Source organism: Anser cygnoides, chromosome 3 (assembly GCF_040182565.1).
Source record: "Anser cygnoides isolate HZ-2024a breed goose chromosome 3, Taihu_goose_T2T_genome, whole genome shotgun sequence".
Lineage (NCBI taxonomy): Eukaryota > Metazoa > Chordata > Aves > Anseriformes > Anatidae > Anser > Anser cygnoides.
In genome coordinates, this window is record NC_089875.1 from 52420017 (window position 1) to 52436806 (window position 16790).

General features: G+C 39.6%; 1 protein-coding gene and 1 long non-coding RNA gene across 2 annotated transcripts in view; both read left to right on the top strand.

Annotated features, from left to right (window-relative positions):
- SASH1 (SAM and SH3 domain containing 1) overlaps positions 1–16790 on the top strand; it is a 554055-nt gene that overhangs the window by 208339 nt on the left and 328926 nt on the right.
- The window catches only part of LOC125184423 (uncharacterized), a 184801-nt gene that overhangs the window by 125804 nt on the left and 42207 nt on the right, over positions 1–16790 (top strand). The window contains exon 1 of the long non-coding RNA XR_007168391.2: positions 1–15301. This exon is cut by the window's left edge and continues 125804 nt beyond it. This is a non-coding gene — a long non-coding RNA (uncharacterized lncRNA). The remainder of the gene's footprint in view (positions 15302–16790) is intronic.

Below are 16790 nucleotides of genomic sequence, written 5' to 3' on the forward strand. Positions count from 1 at the left end.
TGTGACAAATACAAACTACCTTTCCCTCACTGTCAGAAGCATATCTCTGAAGGCTGAAAACATTGTGGCCACAGCTGCAATCAGCAGATTCTGCCGACATGTAAGAGCAGTCCTGCAGAGAAAGACTTGGAGGTACTGGTGGGTGATAAATTGAACATGAGCCGGCAATGTGCGTTTGCAGCCCAAAAGCCAACCATATCCTGGGCTACATCCAAAGCAGCGTGGCCAGCAGGTCAAGGGAGATGATTCTCCCCTTCTGCTCTGCTCTCGTGAGACCCCACCTGAAGTATTGTGTTCAGCTCTGTGGCCTCCAGCACAAGAAGGACGTGGAAGTATTAGAATGAGTCCAGAGGAGGGCCACAAAGATGATCAGGGGGCTGGAGCACCTCTCCTATGAAGAGAAGCTGAGAGAGCTGGGGTTGCTCAGCCTGGAGAAGAGAAGACTCCAGGGAGACCTTATAGTGGCTTTTCAGTACTTTAAGGGGTGTATAAGGAAAATGCAGAGAGACCTTTTCCAAGGGCACGTAGTGTTAGACAAAGGGGTAGTGGTTTTAAACTGAAAGAGGGTAGATTTAGATTAGATACAAGGAAGAAATTATTTACTATAAGAATAATGAAATACTGGAACAAGCTGCCTAGAGAAATTGTCAATGTCAGTGTTCAAGGCCAGGTAGGATGGGGCTTTGGGCAATGTGGTCTAGTGGAAGGTGTCCCTACTGATGGCAGTGGGGTTGGACTGGATGATCTTTAAAGGTCCTTTCTAAGCCAAACCATTCTATGACTCTGGGATTCTATGAAGTAAGGCTCAGCTTCAAAAAGAAATGCATCTTTTTGACAAAGAGCTTAACCTTGAGCTCTAGGGATGATACGTGAAGGTCCAGCTGCATATGAAAATGGACATAGCGACACTCAAGAAGAGTTTGAATAGCTATATGGTCTAGAAGAAGAAACAAGCAAGAAATTAAATATTCACTTGTCTGCCTGTGCACCAAGGTTTCCATACCAGCTGGAGATGAGGGTTTCCTAATGATATGTTTATGTTTTGAAGGGATATGGTGTTCTTAACAGGCAGATTTTTTTCGTGCTTGATGAGTATCTAACATCTCTCTGTTTCCAAGGACCATTGGCTATACACCAATGATGTGTTGATCTTGATCTTAAGGAAAGCCCCAGTGGCAGCTGTTCTGTATTTTCTTGCGTTATAATTCACAGAAGTTAGCATCTCCTACTGTAGCAACTACTTCAAGTGCTTTTTCCAATAGTTAATGTAACTTAATTCTGAGTGTTGAACATATCTGAAATACATATGCCTTTAAGATTTTCCACCTTCATTTTATCACCTCAGGTACGGAAAGTCTAGTTAGTAAGTATAAAGTTTTTTAAACGTGAAATCTGCTGGGGTAAGAGAGCCAAAAAGAAGAAAACACCTATTGGTCTCAATACAGCAAGGCACGTACAGATAAGCATGTATCCCTGTTTGACAAAGTACTTGAGGAAGATGCCTTTATCTTGCTAACCTCAGTGGGATGTAAGCGTATATGTTGTACTCTGAAGCTGGAGCTGCCTACACAGAACTAGCATCACAGAGCTGGAGACTCCCAGCTCTTCCTTATTGATATTTATTAGGTTCTGATGGGATAATTTTAAAGAACTGAATTATGGTTGAAGTCTTGACACTGCCAATGGTTTTGAAACTGAAGAAGCTATGGGTGAAAGGACCTTTGTGCCACTTCCATGCTCCTGGTGCAAAATAGAAAATGCAAAATGAGGTTTTGTTGGTAACCCAGATTGGCCTGTGGAAGGATTAAGTCTTGTAGAGAAAGCTGATATTAAGAAAAAGTGCTAATAGCTATAATTGTGGTAAGTGTGGAGTGAAGTACATAGCTAGCTGAACAGCTCATAAAAATAAGCTGTTTTTAGCAAGATTGAAGGACAGGACAAATGTTACCTTTGCCAGCACAGTAAAAATGTCTAGCCTTGTCCTTCATCAAAGGAGTCCCAGGAAATGAATCGAATGCAGTATGCACATACTGTTTTTCTGCACAGAAGCAATGCAAGCTGTAACTAGTGTTGCTGTTGATTTTATTGGAGGTGTTAGCTAACTTGACAGTTTGACCTTTCTCTTCTGATGACAAACACTTGGGAATATGCACTAGCATTTAGCTTGACTTGACTTTTAGTGCTTTATTTGGTGGTACTGCTGCTGCCTTTTGGCTTTTGTGAGGGAAAGTGCCTTTTTCTTACATTCTCATCTCCACCTGTAAACCAGACCGCAGTGAAGAAACTTCTGCCCTGAAAACATAATATAAAGATCTCCTTGCTGGCAGGATGCTGCCTGCTATTAAGCACAAACAGTCGGTGTCTGAGTATGATCAAGTTTTTACCTTAGCCTTATAAATATTCATTAACTTACATTTTCACTAATTGCTCTAGAGAAAGAGAAAATGTTAATTTTTAATCAATAATACAGCATCCTTGAGAACATTTTACAGTTTAGGAGTTCATTTAAGTCCCAGCATATGTTGTTAATTTTGGCTGTTACATGTTAATTAGTTTGGATTTTTTTTTAATCAGGAGTAGCACTAGAAATGCAAGCTATGGAACTCACGTTGACCTAAAAATTTCTGAGCACTGGTCAAGTAAGAGCTCCTGTGTAGAAGAGGCAGTATGTAGTTACTCGTTTGAGTTTCCTCGATGAAGTCAGCTGATAAGGAAATTTACTCTTTTTCTTAGTGTAGTTTAACCATCCGTATGTGTAATACTCAGGAATTTCTTCTGATTAGTGATTTCACCATGTTAAGGCACAATGATTATAAAATTGATGGGTTTTTTGAAAGTTAAGTATTTTAAAGCACACAGATTTATTCATGCAGACTATCAATTACTTTGATATCCTTTGAATTAGCATTAAAGTTAGGGGTCTTTGAACTGAAAGGATTTCATTAATTGCAGGCAAAGATATGGAGTCCATAATTCCTTTGGATGGAACTGTCATGAATTTTGAAATATGGCAGAGGGAGTCATTAGCAGAGTGCCATTCACATTGGCTCATCAGAAAGGGAGTTTGATGTGATTGCCTCAGGCATAGTACAGAAGGTCAGCACGGGCCAATACCCTCAGCTAACAGAAATGTAGAGAGTTCACAGAGCTGCATGACAGCTAGCTCCAGTAATCCTGACTCCTCTGTCTAGATGAGTTGTTTCTCAGGGAGAAACCTATTGTCAACTGCTCAAGGCTCTTGCCATTTAAATTCTTAAAGGGATTTTATTTTTTATTATGTGACATTTCTATAATATTCTACATGACTTAACATTATTTTTAGGGGTAGGAGTAAGGTTCGATTAGAGATTAAGGATCAAGAGGATGACCTGCTCCCTATTTCTATGTTTCACTTCCAATTTTTCTCTGTGTTTAATGTTCTCCTAGAGTAGCTCCTGTGTAATTTCACATACTGTTAAATAAAATAATAATAATAATAATAATAATAATAATAAATCTTGCTTGAATCTTTGCAGACTGAAAAGATATGTGACAGGCCAGGAAGGGACATGTCTCCACATTTCTCCACTTCATTTAGCAGAGCTTGGGCACAAAAAAAAAGATGGTTGGAGAACACCAATCACCAAGTCTCAGTTCTTTTGTGCCTAGGCCACTATAAATAAAAGTGCTTTAGCTTATTCTATTGGTGCAGGACCAGGAGTTGAGGCACACTTGAATGGTTGGTGGCATTTACCTTTCTTCCCCCTGCACCATAAACAAGAAGGACACAATTCTGAGAGCGTATAAGTGCTGGCTGGCAGAGCCAACAGAGGTAATGAAACATCAGAGTTGTCCCGAGGGTCTTTGTCCAATATAAGAAACTGAAAGTAATATAAGTAGATAGGAGACTCTAAACTTTTGCTATCCGTCTCAAAAATAAATAAATAAATAAAATAAAAATAAGATAAAAATAAAAATATGAGATCTTGAGCAGTTTCAGCTGCAGTATTAGATTTCAGTTACAAAAGTTTAAATCTTAACCAGGTCTGTAGTGGACAATGAATATTTCACACTTAATATGGCTGTTGAAATTGTATATATGATTCTGTGACTTCTGGTTGACTCTCAGAAGTCATTAAAATAGGTGTCTGCCTCAGACTTCCCTTATTATTCCTCCTACAACCCCATTGCCCCATTTTAATGTTCAGGTGAATGTCCCCCGAAATGAGAGGCTGAGACATCAAATTGTTTTAAGTGGCCTGGCTTTACAGCTGACACAGACTGTGCATGACTTCATGTCTACAGAGAAACGTAGGTATGAGATTAATTTTTCTGAACCTCATTTATTTCCATTTCTTCTCCAGAATGGATGCAGTTTCTTCACGTGACACTTACTGGTCTGTCTCTACAAGAAGCTATTTGAGATTGACTGAATAAACCACTTGATTCATAAATCTCTCAGGTTACTAAATTGATAAATCTGAAAGGACAAGCAAAAGGATGAGGAATGCCCAGATCAGACTGATTGGTAGCAGAAATTGATCTCACGTAGAGTTTACAGTGCAGTAGAACATTCATTTTTGTGCTGGGAGAGGGAGAGGCTTTCTGTGGTGTTTTTTTTCTGTGGTTGCTATTTATCTTTTTTATACAACTGCCTTTTAGGAAGTGTGCGAGTGGCACTCAGTCCTGGTTGCATGAAAGTTCATGCATAGCCTCTGGGGCTGTGAAAATGTTCAGTTGATAGTCAAAATAGAAGGTAGGTCACTTACTGCTAGTCATATTTAAATGTGGTGATACTTTTTTGGGAACTGCTTTCCGTGCCATTACAAGTACACACACTTTTTTACCCTTTTAAATGGCACTTCAGGTTGTAGCCACATTATCTCTCATAAGCAAGACTTAAGCTTTTATGTATCCTGTCAGTGTAAACAGATTTTTTTTTTCGAGCAGTCAAATTAAAATTGCACACCATCTGTCTTGTCCTACTATCATTCAATAGTACTTTGGTTCTCTGGTGGTCAGTGATGTTTAAACCTTGACCAAAATTTAATTTCAAAGTGTTACTAGCTTTTTTGTTTTTGTGGTTTGTTTTTCTTCTTTGTTATCTACTTACCTATATTTCAGTATCTGGAAACTTTCCTATGCCATGTAAGTTATTTTTCATTTCTGAGCTACCTTTTTAGGTAGAATACGTTCTGTTTAAAAAACTACAGATATCGTCATTCGTAAAGTTGAACTGGCCAATGGTGATACAGCTTTTATCTATGACAGCATTGCTTCCCAGCAGGGAAGATGCAACAGCCCCATTTTGAGGGAAACCAGAGATGACAATATCATCATGAGGGAAGAAAGCAAAGTGGATGACCAGCTGGAGGGCACATACATATGTATATATATATATATACACACATATATAACTGTGTCTGCGTGTGTATATATATATGTAAAAGGATAGACAATTCTGATAAGATCAAGGAGTGGTTTATTTTGGTCTGATTTTCTAGTTACCCCAGAAATCCACTGAGCAACCTTTTTTTTTTTTTTTTTTTCAGATGTTGATTGAATCTAAATATAAATCCAAAGTAAATTGCATATCCAGTTCTTCCACACATGGGAAGAAAATGCATAAATAAGCTTAGAATCTGTTTAGATTTGTTTTTAATGTTCATTTTATTACACATGCCCCCTGACAGTTATTTAATTTTAAATGGTTTGGGTTTTGAGTCATAGATTTTGAGCACATATCCCTTCAAAGAGATTATCAGTGCTGCTGTATTCTTAAATAAACTGTGATGTAAATAAAGCAAAGTAAAAATGCTTTAGTAAATAAATTAAAATGTGTTTAATGTTGTAGTTCACAAGGCTCAGATAATTTTAAACATCATCCTATTATTTTCAAGGTCTTTCATTCACTTCTTAATATTTAAAAATGAAGTACATTAACAGTATTTTACTCTAAATGAATAGAATAGAAAGTATAAATTAAATACATACAGTGCATGTAATGAGGTAATAAAATACTAAATGCAGTATATATAAATTTACATTTACTGTAAGCTGATTCCAAAACCTGCATGCCAAATTCAAATAAGATTCTCACTATGCAGATGACTACCTCAAGTACTAATATAAGGTCTGCTGTGATGCAAACTTGTATAATTTGGTCTAAAATGGGTTTAAGGGGAAACAGCTTTGGTGTTAGTGTAAGATTGTATGAAAACAAATCCAACTGAGGTGATGGGATAGGTGGAAATAATTGAATACAACAGATGTAATAATATTTATCTGTTTTATAATTTTTTTTGGTTGGCTTTTTTTTGTTGTTGTTGTTTTTTTTTACTTAGCCTTTAAATTAAAGAAATGAGTCAGGATCTTAGTTAAAATACATATTTCAAGGCAAAAGCAAGACAGAGACAGACACACGGAGAAACAAGCACAGTAAACATACTGGGATGTTTTTCTAGTACAAACTCTTAAGGTAGTATTTTGACTCCTGCTAGGGCAGTCCTCCAACTTTGCCTTGTCTTTCTTCAGGTATCCTCATTAGGAGTTAGAGAATGCAGAACATTCCTGGGCTCAGCCTTACTGGTGAAGAAAGAAATTAGCATGGAAGCACTCAAAATAGTTAGAAATGTCACCGCCTGACATTAATTTTAAAGTAAAGATCCCAGCAACATTGATTTCTTTTTCAGATGTTTCAACATTTTCAAAGCCACAAAATGATCTCTCTCAGGCTATCAAAGGCTGTTTTAAGATTATCTGAGCTCTTTGTAAGAAGAGTCCTTGAGGATTCCCTGCCATTTTTGATCCAAATGTGTAGCTTTCATATTGATTGAATTGAAATTTTCATGAGAATAAATCTCCTTGTAGCATCTTTCTATTTTATACCTCTGGGTAAAGCTCTGCTCCCCAGACCTCAATTAAATCAGCATTGACCTTGCAACTCTCAGTAGAAAACACAAGAGTTCATCTAGTCACTTTTTCCCATGTTGTTTTTAAAAAGTTGTTGTGCCCTCCAGAATTGTAGAAGCAAACCTCTAAAAATATATCCAACGCACACCATTAAAGTATTTCAAATGCAATCTCCATATTAAAGAAAAAAATTATTTGACTCAATGTGTTCCTTCTGGAAATATTTAAAATAATAGAGAAGTCCATCCAAAATAAATTTTCCGTTCTTGTTTGTACTATTTGCTAACCTGAGTTCTCCCTGTATTTCTGACAGGGAAGGTTGCATGCCACTGGAGTTTCGTTGGGTTCAGTCCACCAGCTGGGCTGGCTGCTGGGAGCTGGAGCACGATTTGGACGCTCCTGCACAGCTCTGGGCTTGGGGATTTCCTTGCCAGGAGCCAGAGATCAGGGAGACCAAGAGCCTTGTGCCAAACTGAGCTTGTATAATGGGAATTATTGGGATAGGACAGAAGTAGCATAAGTGGAGCAGGGTACAACATAGGAAGGTTTTAACTGCCAATTGGGGAAGCAGGTGTGCCGCTTATCACTGGGCTTGGCCAAACCGAACTGCAGGCAGTGCAGCCACTGGATCTCAGGATGCTTAGCTTTGGTAGAAAATAAGTTCTATAGGAGATATAGCTGAAGACTGGGGTGCTGAAAGAAGTAAACCCTCCAGATTTCATTTTTTCACCCTCAACTCCACAGAAGGACTTATACATGCATAGAACGTACACAGAATACAGACCTAAAGTAAAGCTGATGCTTCCTGATTTCTGAAGACGGAGGGATATTTTATTTATAGCATAGAAGCACAGATGTTCCTAAATACAGAATGGATTTATAGCACAGAAGCACAGACGTTCCTAAATATAGAATGAATAATACAAAGCCAGTTCTAATTGCATTGAAGGCACTGCATTTTCCATGTTCTTCTGTACAATTAATTGAGCGTTAAAGAGAAACTGAAGCATATTTGCATTGTGGTTATTCTGACTGTAAAATTGACCTCTTTGGTAATTTTAAGAGCCTGTAATGTTTTTTTCATATGTCTAGAATATGTTACAGGTGTTTAATTTTTCTTCTTTTCCATTTTTCATACAAAAATTTTGAAAACCCTTTATTATACATTGATGTTGAACAGTACTACAAACCAAACCCTAATGACCATTCCACAAGGTTCACTAATGTTTGTAGATTTTAATTATTAACTGATTTTCAGACTCATCTGTTCTATTACTTGAGGGGCTTTTCACTCCCTTTCCCCCCCTCCCCCCCTTCCCCTTTTTTTAAGTTGAGGTAACTCAACTTAAACTTGTTAAGACTTGTTAAGTCCATGGTCAGGGAGAACTGTTCATCTGTTTTAAATTTCACTGTTCTGGATTATTTTTTGATTTGGATGAGTACTAAAATCATGTTCATTATGGACTGGGGGAATTTCATAGCCTTCCCTGCTACGTGTTCTTCAGTAAAACTTGTTTCTTCGTGTGCCATCTGCAGAAGTCAACTCCAAATTCATTTGTCCCTTTATATTTACAAACCAAATTAGATGTTCTCACTGGCTATTTTTCATCTTTCTTGTAACCATTTGATGTAACAGTGCACGCTTTTTGTTTGTTTGATTGATTGTTTTTTTCTGATCATTGTCTGTTATAATTTCATGTATTATAGTAGAAATTGTAGGATCAAAAACTGAGACGTGATAAATTCTCTTCTCAGTGTACTCTGAGCACTTATTTGTCTCCAGTCAGACTGGTGTTTTGTGTTGATTGTAGTTTTTTCTTCAGCTGCTAAAGGAAGGCAAGAGGAGTTAACATTTGTTTTTCATTTTACTAAAAATTGTGTAATTGGAAGGATTCTGTTAGTGTTAACTCAGAGAGAACTGTGGCCTGGTAAAAGCAGGGCCAAAAGAAAACAGAAGATGTAATTGGACTTAAAGTCTGGAAATCTGGGACTCAGAAGTTTTCCAGTCCTAGTGTGATCTGCTGTGCCTAACAGAAATAGGTCATGTATCCTGGAAAAGAAATATAAAAAGGTCAGGCATTTTTGGCAATTTGGATCCGTTTGTTCAGGTGTCTTTAGCTTGTACAGAAAGACTTAGGATACAGGGAATTTATAATCTGTAAAGCAATTATTATGTAACCAGCACACAGGAGATAGGTGGGATGTGATGAGCTGTTAGGCTAAGCATCTGTCCACTAGCATTAGCTATTAGGCTAAGCACGCAGCACCTCTGAGCCTGGCAGGGAAGGGTCAGCCTCTGCAGCCCCTGGCACTGGCTCTGCAGTGCTGCTGAGCTGCCGTCTGCCACCAGCTCCATCATCAAGGCTGTCACTGGCAGCTCAGACCCGTGGCCCGATGCTTCCCAACTCGCTTTACCAGCCTCGTTGCCTTCTTCCTTTAGGATTTTACACCCTGCCATGTCGGTGTCCTTCTCCCCCTTGAATCCTTCAGCCCCATCTCAACAGTTGTATCCCATTTGTACGTTCTCTTTCCTTGACACTCTGCTCTTTCACACAGTTCTTTCTCCCGATTTAGTAATTTTCTCAGAAACTGGAGGCACAATTGCACCGTTGGACTAGATCAGAGCTGGGCCTCCAATTCTGGAAACAGAGGCAGCCAGGGCCCTAAGAGACAAAGAGACAGCATCAGTCTGGTTCTGCCATAGTCCATTTTTATTACGGACAATATTTAAAATCATCAATACTTAGTAATGAAACAGTTCTGAAGATTTTGCTTCTGAAAGCACAGATGCCCTCTGGATCGCATACAGCTTTCCTCCTTGCATGAAGATGGACAATTGTTCTATATTTAATCTTTCACTATCTTTTCGAACCATTGATGTTTTTTGTCTTTTCATAACCACTTTCAGATGCATAGCATAGCTTTATAATACAAATTCTATAACCAGGAAATGTATATGTTGCATACATTATGGAGCAAAATAAGTCATATTTGCATGAAGGCATCTGTGCTTTCATTTCACAGCATAACTATGTTATCTTGCTGTATTCATAGAAAAAATCCTTATAAACCAATGTTTATGCAAATGCTGAAAAAATCAGATATCCAATAAATTATTTTTACAGTCTAGAATTACATTTGGTCTGAATTCCTTCCTTGATAGCAGACTGAAAATCTACATATTGAATATCAAGGAAGTAGTCTCTCTATTCCAATGGATGTTGTATACTTATGCAAATTACTACTCGAGTTATATAAATTTAGTTTGAGGTTATTATATGGATAATTTGTTACTTAGTAAAGTGGTTTGTCAGGTTACAAGACATTAATCCTCCAATAGGTCTTTAATTAGAAGAGATGAACTAAATAATTCATAGCTAGACTTGGCCTGAAAACATTTATACTACTCGATTATACCATTTTACATGCAATGACAAATTGTTTTGGTGTACTTCGGAAATAGTGGGACTTAATTAATTACTTCCAAGGTTTTAGACATCTGTGATAGGTTCTTTAAATGCATTAGATTGGAAATTCATACACAGGCTAAAAATAGAGTTGAAGTCCTTGGGGTTAAAAAGCTGAGATGAAAAGAGAGCATTCTGTTTGCAGGAAAGAGCAGGAAGCAGCTGAAAAGAGAAGAGGAATGGCAGCGAACTAGCATGTCCAATTCCCCAAATATTTTTGTGCAAAACTGAGCTGGAAATCATTAATATGTGAAAATGACGTGTTTTAAAATGTGAATAAAAGGAGTGCGCTAATTACTTCATCGCCTTTTACTGATCTGGCCAATTAGATGGGAGAGGTGGCTAAGAAAGGAGATCTGAGTAGGAGCCCTAAAAACAAAGGAAAAAAAGGGATGATGTTTTTCTGTTCTGAAGTCACCTTGCAGATGAGATTAATTAAATGAGTATAATTTAGTAGACTGGAACAGGAGATTCTTTTTCAAGAACACAAGAGAAGTAGGATGGATGTTGTAGTAATCTAAGATGTAGTATACATCATTAAGCGGTGTCTCCAGATGATGGAGCTGTGAGTCATGCTGCTATTGCATTTGCAGGTAGCAGGAAGAGCAGATAGAAAAGTGTTACAGTCATATGATTATATCAATCTGAGGAAAAAATCATTTTGAGAAGGATATTTATTAATTTATGCTGTGAAGTATTGTTTTTTACAAATTAGATACTTTTTTGAACACAACCTAGAAATGCTACAAGATTGAAATCCATAACCCCAAATCTGGATTTAATCCCTGAAAACAGTCCTTTTGAATATGGACAAATGTCTAATTTTTGCTTTTGTACAGTCAAATTGATGACCTTTATATGCAGCCTCGCAGCTGGGGCACTCATCCGGTGCTCTCAAGCTGTCACTTCAGTTTCCTCCACGGCCTGAGAGACCTCAAATGCACATCACCTACATCACAAGAGGACATCTCAGCTGGGCAAAAGCAGCTGCACCATTGTGCTGAATGCAGATGTATGAGGCCAGAAAATGAGCAATCAAAAGGATGGAACAGATATGTCATTTGAAGACTACACTGTCATTACCCAAATGACGGTTTGAACACCATGCAGCAAGAGAAGGGAGTTTTATCTATGACTGCTTTCTGACTTTTTGCTATAAATACTACTACATACCTACAGGCAGACCTGGAGGTTATGCCTGTATCATTTAGTGGTACAGATATGGCTACTGGGGACAGCCAGAAGTTTGTGAAACATCTCCATGGATGGAGGGCAGCTAAGTGCCGTTTAATCTGTAAATTCGGTGCCTCAGTGCTTGTGCTGCTTTAGACATTTGACACTCGAGTTTCAGGTTATATGTGAAAATACTCCTCTGGCCAAATCACTGGTATTATGAACAGTGGCACTTAGGTTAGCAACCAATATAAAAACATGATGTGTCTGGAAAGAAATAAGAATGGAAAAAGCAGTAGCCACCTAGTAGCCATCGCTGCAAGAGTGCACATACCTGGCCTCAACCATAAAAGATTTCACAACTAATATTTTCTAGTGATCCTAGGAAGACTCAAAATATTTGCCACCTTTGGGATAATTCTAGGTATTATGTAGAAATTTCAAACAAGTACATTAACAAGTAATGAAGAAAGAGTCTGACATCCACCTTGGAAGCAAAATAGTTCCATGTATTATAAAGAGGTACTGATAATAGAAATGCAAAGAAGAAAAGGGATATGTAAGGTCTGAGTAAAACAATTTAGTGATATAAAGGGTAAATAGCTAGAGAGTAGACTTACTGATTGTGTTTGGCTGGTGCAGATATGTGGCTTAGACTGAGGCTGAATTGTATGGGTTACATGTCAGTAAAAAATCACAGCTCACCTTCAAAGTAATCGCTTTATTTCATAACTATACAAAATCAGATGAAATTTTCTTGTTCCATTTTTCAGTCTGAAACACATTTTTACAGATCCCACTTTTTAGCAGGTCAGGGCACTTAGCAGGAGCTGCAGCAAATTCTTTCAATTCATTTATCAAAGCATTTGCAGCACCCATTATAAAACAACAATAGATGTTAACAAAAGGAAGTTAATCTGTATTCTATAAATAAAAAGCTAGAGAACATCAAAGCTACTTGCAAAGTCCTGTGTTTCTTTTAAGTTTCATTCAGTTTCCCTTCTTTGCATCCATATGACGAAAGTTTATTTAAGGAGCCCAGCTAAAATATTCAATATTGTAGAAAAATAGAATAAAATAAATAAGAAAACAGCCAACGTAAAGAGAAGTAAGAAAAGTGCAGCTGAGTGAGAAAGATGTCAGAAAACAGCTTAGCTGTTGGTAGCTGTCATAAGCCACTGAGGCAAAGCCCTGCAGACAGGCTTTAGTTGGCTGCTGCCCTCCTCAGCATGCGAGGTCAGTGCCCTGAGCAGGTCCCGCAGCACCGCTGGAAGGAATTGCAGCAGCACGCTCACCCACCAGCATCCCCAGCCTCAGTGCCTGCCTGGAGCTGAGCCTGGGTCCCAATTAGCTGATGCTGCCAGCATGGTTCCTCTCAGCCCACCCAAACAAAACACGATCTGTTGGCCTTGCAGGGGCTGCTCTGCTTTCTGTTTGAAGTTTTGCAAGCCTGCTATAATCTGCTCTGCTGTTTTGAGTTTGTTCTGAAGGAATCTGGTTGCTGATGGTTGCTCCTCTGCCTCCTGCCTTTGGTAGGGGTAACACTGGTGGGTGTGACACTGAATGATACGCACCAAGACAGCACTGAAACAGTCTTTGCCTAAAAGTCTTAAAGTCAAAATCAACAGGGGAAAAAATGGTTAATCAAGTCTCCCAAGATAAATTGAAAGGTCAATGGCAGAGCTTGAATATGGAGTCTAGCAAAACAGCATCCTCTGCCAAGATAATCCATTACATGTGAAGGATGCAGGACAGAGGCAGCAGTACCAGTAAAAGTCAATGTGATCTACCTCGCTGGAGCCTGGCTGCTGAGATTCAGCATCAGGTAGTGACAGACACAAAGTTCCATTCCCTACAATAAAGCCCATGAAACCTGAGAGAAGATTGTCTAGATTGTCTCTGACATATTCTGAAGAGCTTTTCATTTTAGAGTTTGTTGTGTGTATATTACTCCAGTGTTAATGCATCTCAGTTTGCTTCATAGATTTTTAGGGATACATCAGGTGTTTGGTTTGCTTGGTTTCAGAAGATACCAAGACAAGTAATATCAAAATCCAGCCCTGATGGCATGCAAAGAGGTTAATCTCTGCTTATATCCTAGGTGAATTCAGCCTGTGACATTGTTTGAAAGTAAGTTAAGCTGTCTTCTATGATTTATGTTTTTTCAAAGCACTTCTTACAGCTGGGTAAAATAGATACCATTTGGATATTTTACTGTTTAGAAAAAAAAAAATTACCACACAAGAGACATCTTTAAAACATTACTTTATGTTGTCATATGTAATTCTTAGCTGTTCTTCACTGTTACTAAAATTAAGAGCAATGTCCATTTCTCAAGCTATTTAAATAATATTTTGCATTTCTCTTATTTTTCAAATCATTACTTGGATAAATACAGCCATCCTAAGCATACACTGCATTCATGACATAGATCTTAAAACAGTAAGATATTTTATAACCCACACAGGGTTTCCATATTTGACTGTTTGCAAAAACAGCTATTAAATGCTGAGAGTTGGAAGAAATGTAAAATCTGGCACTGAAAGGAAAAAAAAAAAAAAAAGGAAGACTGGGATGCAGGAGCAGTCAAGCTGTGTTCAAGTATGCAAGCTGTGCAACTCCTCAGGTGTGGCCTTTCAGGGACTGGGGGTGGTTTGTGCAGCTTAGAATGTCTTTGTTGGTGTTCAGTGAAGGTAAAATCTTTCTGGCCCACAATGAGGCAAATGAAATTTAATACTCTTTTGCTGAGTAGCAGATTGCTCATGAGTCTAGGAGTTGCTCTTCACAAGTAAGAAGGAATGCTCTTGTCTCAGTTTCTGAATCTGGCCTGAGCTGGCTGTGCTCCTGGCAGACAGGCTCTATATGTGCCAGCTGGGCCCCATCACACACAGATTTCCCCCAGCTGCCTTATAGGTGCCTGTTTGAGCATGGCCCCTTGCTGACACACTGTATGCCTTTGCATTCTGGACAGCAGTAACCCCATCTCCTACATGCCCAAGGAAACCTGGTGCAACAGCCCACCTGCCTCCAGCTCCAAAGCCCACGTGCAGAGGAGGGGTGAAGCCCCCACATTTTGGGGGTGGGGAGGGTCCACGGCCATATCACAGAACCACAGATCGGTTGAGGATGGCAGGGACTTCTGGAGGACACTTGGTCCAACCTCCTGCTCGAGCATGGACACCCAGAGCAGGCTGCCCAGCACCACGTCCAGGCAGCTTCTGAAAGTCTCCAAGGTGGGAGACTCCACAACCTCTCTGGGCAACCTGTGCCAGTGCTCCACCACCCACCCAGCACAGAAGTGCTTCCTCATGTTCAGTTGAAACCTTCTGTGCTCCAGTTTGTGCCCATTGCCTCTTGTCCTGGCTCTGGGCACCACAGAAGAGAGCCTGGGTCCTTCCTCTTTGCAATCTCCCTTCAGGTATTTGTAGGCACTGATGAGACTCCCCTGAATCCCCTTTCCACGAGGCTGAGCAGTCCCAGCTCCCTTGGCCTTCCTCACAGGAGAGGTGCTCCAGTCCCTTCACCAGAACTGGGCTGAGCTCTCCCCTCCTCCAGGAGCTTTAAGTTTAGGGTGAGCCCAGCCTGTGGGGCTGCCAGCCCCACCTGAGGCCTTGTTAACCTGATGAGGGCAAGGTGGGTGGTTCCTGTTCGGAGGGCATAAAAAGGAGGTCATTCCCCCCTCAGTCCTTTGGGAGGTTAGAAGGTGTTTATGGGCATCTGTGTTTGGTCAAGGAGAAGTATAATGGAAAGGACTACAAATGTGCTTTGGGGTGAGTGTTTAGGGACTGTGGTGTGGGGGCTAGGCCTGTGGCCAGGAGGAGGGAGGCTGCCAGCTGGATCTCTCTGGCCAGGTTGGCCACATGTCCTGTGGTGAAAAGGAAGGGTGGTCTCTTGTCCCCAGGAAGCGCTGCTCTCCTTTTTTGTAGTGCAGCCACCATGGGGGTGCATGGCTCCTGGCAGGCTGAGAACGTAAAGCACAGGTTTGGTTTTGTTTGCTGTGGCTTGCTTGGTTTTCAGGGGGATACAGCAAACATATGCCTCATGAGTAGGCTGGTCTGTGAAGTTGTAGAGATGTGTACAATACCTCCTTAGCTGAGGTCATAGCTATTTATTAAAGCTCCTTCCCTGAATGCAGGAGGAGGGAGGGGGGGGCCACGCAGTGGGAGAGCAGGTATGTGCTGCCTGCTTGCCTCCATTGCAAGCACCTCCTGCGGTTCCTGTGTTGCTGTCCTAGCCTGTCCCAGCAGCAAATTCGTGGGGGTCTCTTTTAAGGGGTACGTGTAGGGAAATAAGGTAGTCAAATGAGTGTACTTCATTCTGCAATGTGTGGATGTTAGCTGTCTAAAAGGAGCTTCATCTTCCTTGGAAAATTTCTGGATTATGAATAGAAAAACACACTATTGCTAAATAGATGACCATTGCTACTATATGTGATCGCTTTATCCTGGTTGTAGCATGCAGAACAACTCAAGTTTTCTTATACTTGCCACAGCACTGCATTGACTTTTTGATAGAAATACATCAAATGCTAATACTGACTTGGTGGAAATACAGCATTGTGATTACTGGTAGTATTTTTTTTTTTTTTTTTTAAAAAGTATGCTGTGGAAACTTACTTCACTGGACTCTTACTTCATCTACTGCTGGTTGTCAGAGATTATCTAAAACACCTTCATAATTAAGATGGAAAATTAATGGTCATATACAGAAGAAATATTCAGGACACTCTGGGCTCTTGTTTGCATATTGTAGTTTCTTGGCTTTGGCTATGTACTGGATTTACTCAGCAATATTCAGTGTTTTAAAAGCTTCATTAGAGTGGAAAACAGCTAATTTTTAAACTGCCTTCTGGTTCACTTGTAGAAATGTTTCAAAAGTGAAATAAAGCTTTTGAAGCCTGCCTGTGCTGAGCCCCTCAAGGTGATGTTTCTTGACTGCTCCTGCCAGACTTCTGTACAGCCAGATCACCTGGTGGATTAAACATGGTTTGCAATTAGGCACAGTTACATGCCTGGTCTCTGCTACATGATGGCAGTCATCCAGCAGTGATTTTGACTCTTATGAAGTTTCCTGAACTTTTAAACTTTTTAAATTAAAAAATAAAAAAATAAAAAATAAACTAACCTCTTCTCACCCCTTTACCAAAGCACCAGTATCTTACATTACCTTCTAGATACTGAGAATTTTTCTTCAGTGGCTTTTGGTGTGCTCAAACAGCAGATCTCCAGGGTGGTGTCATTGATATGGGTCTTTCTGAGA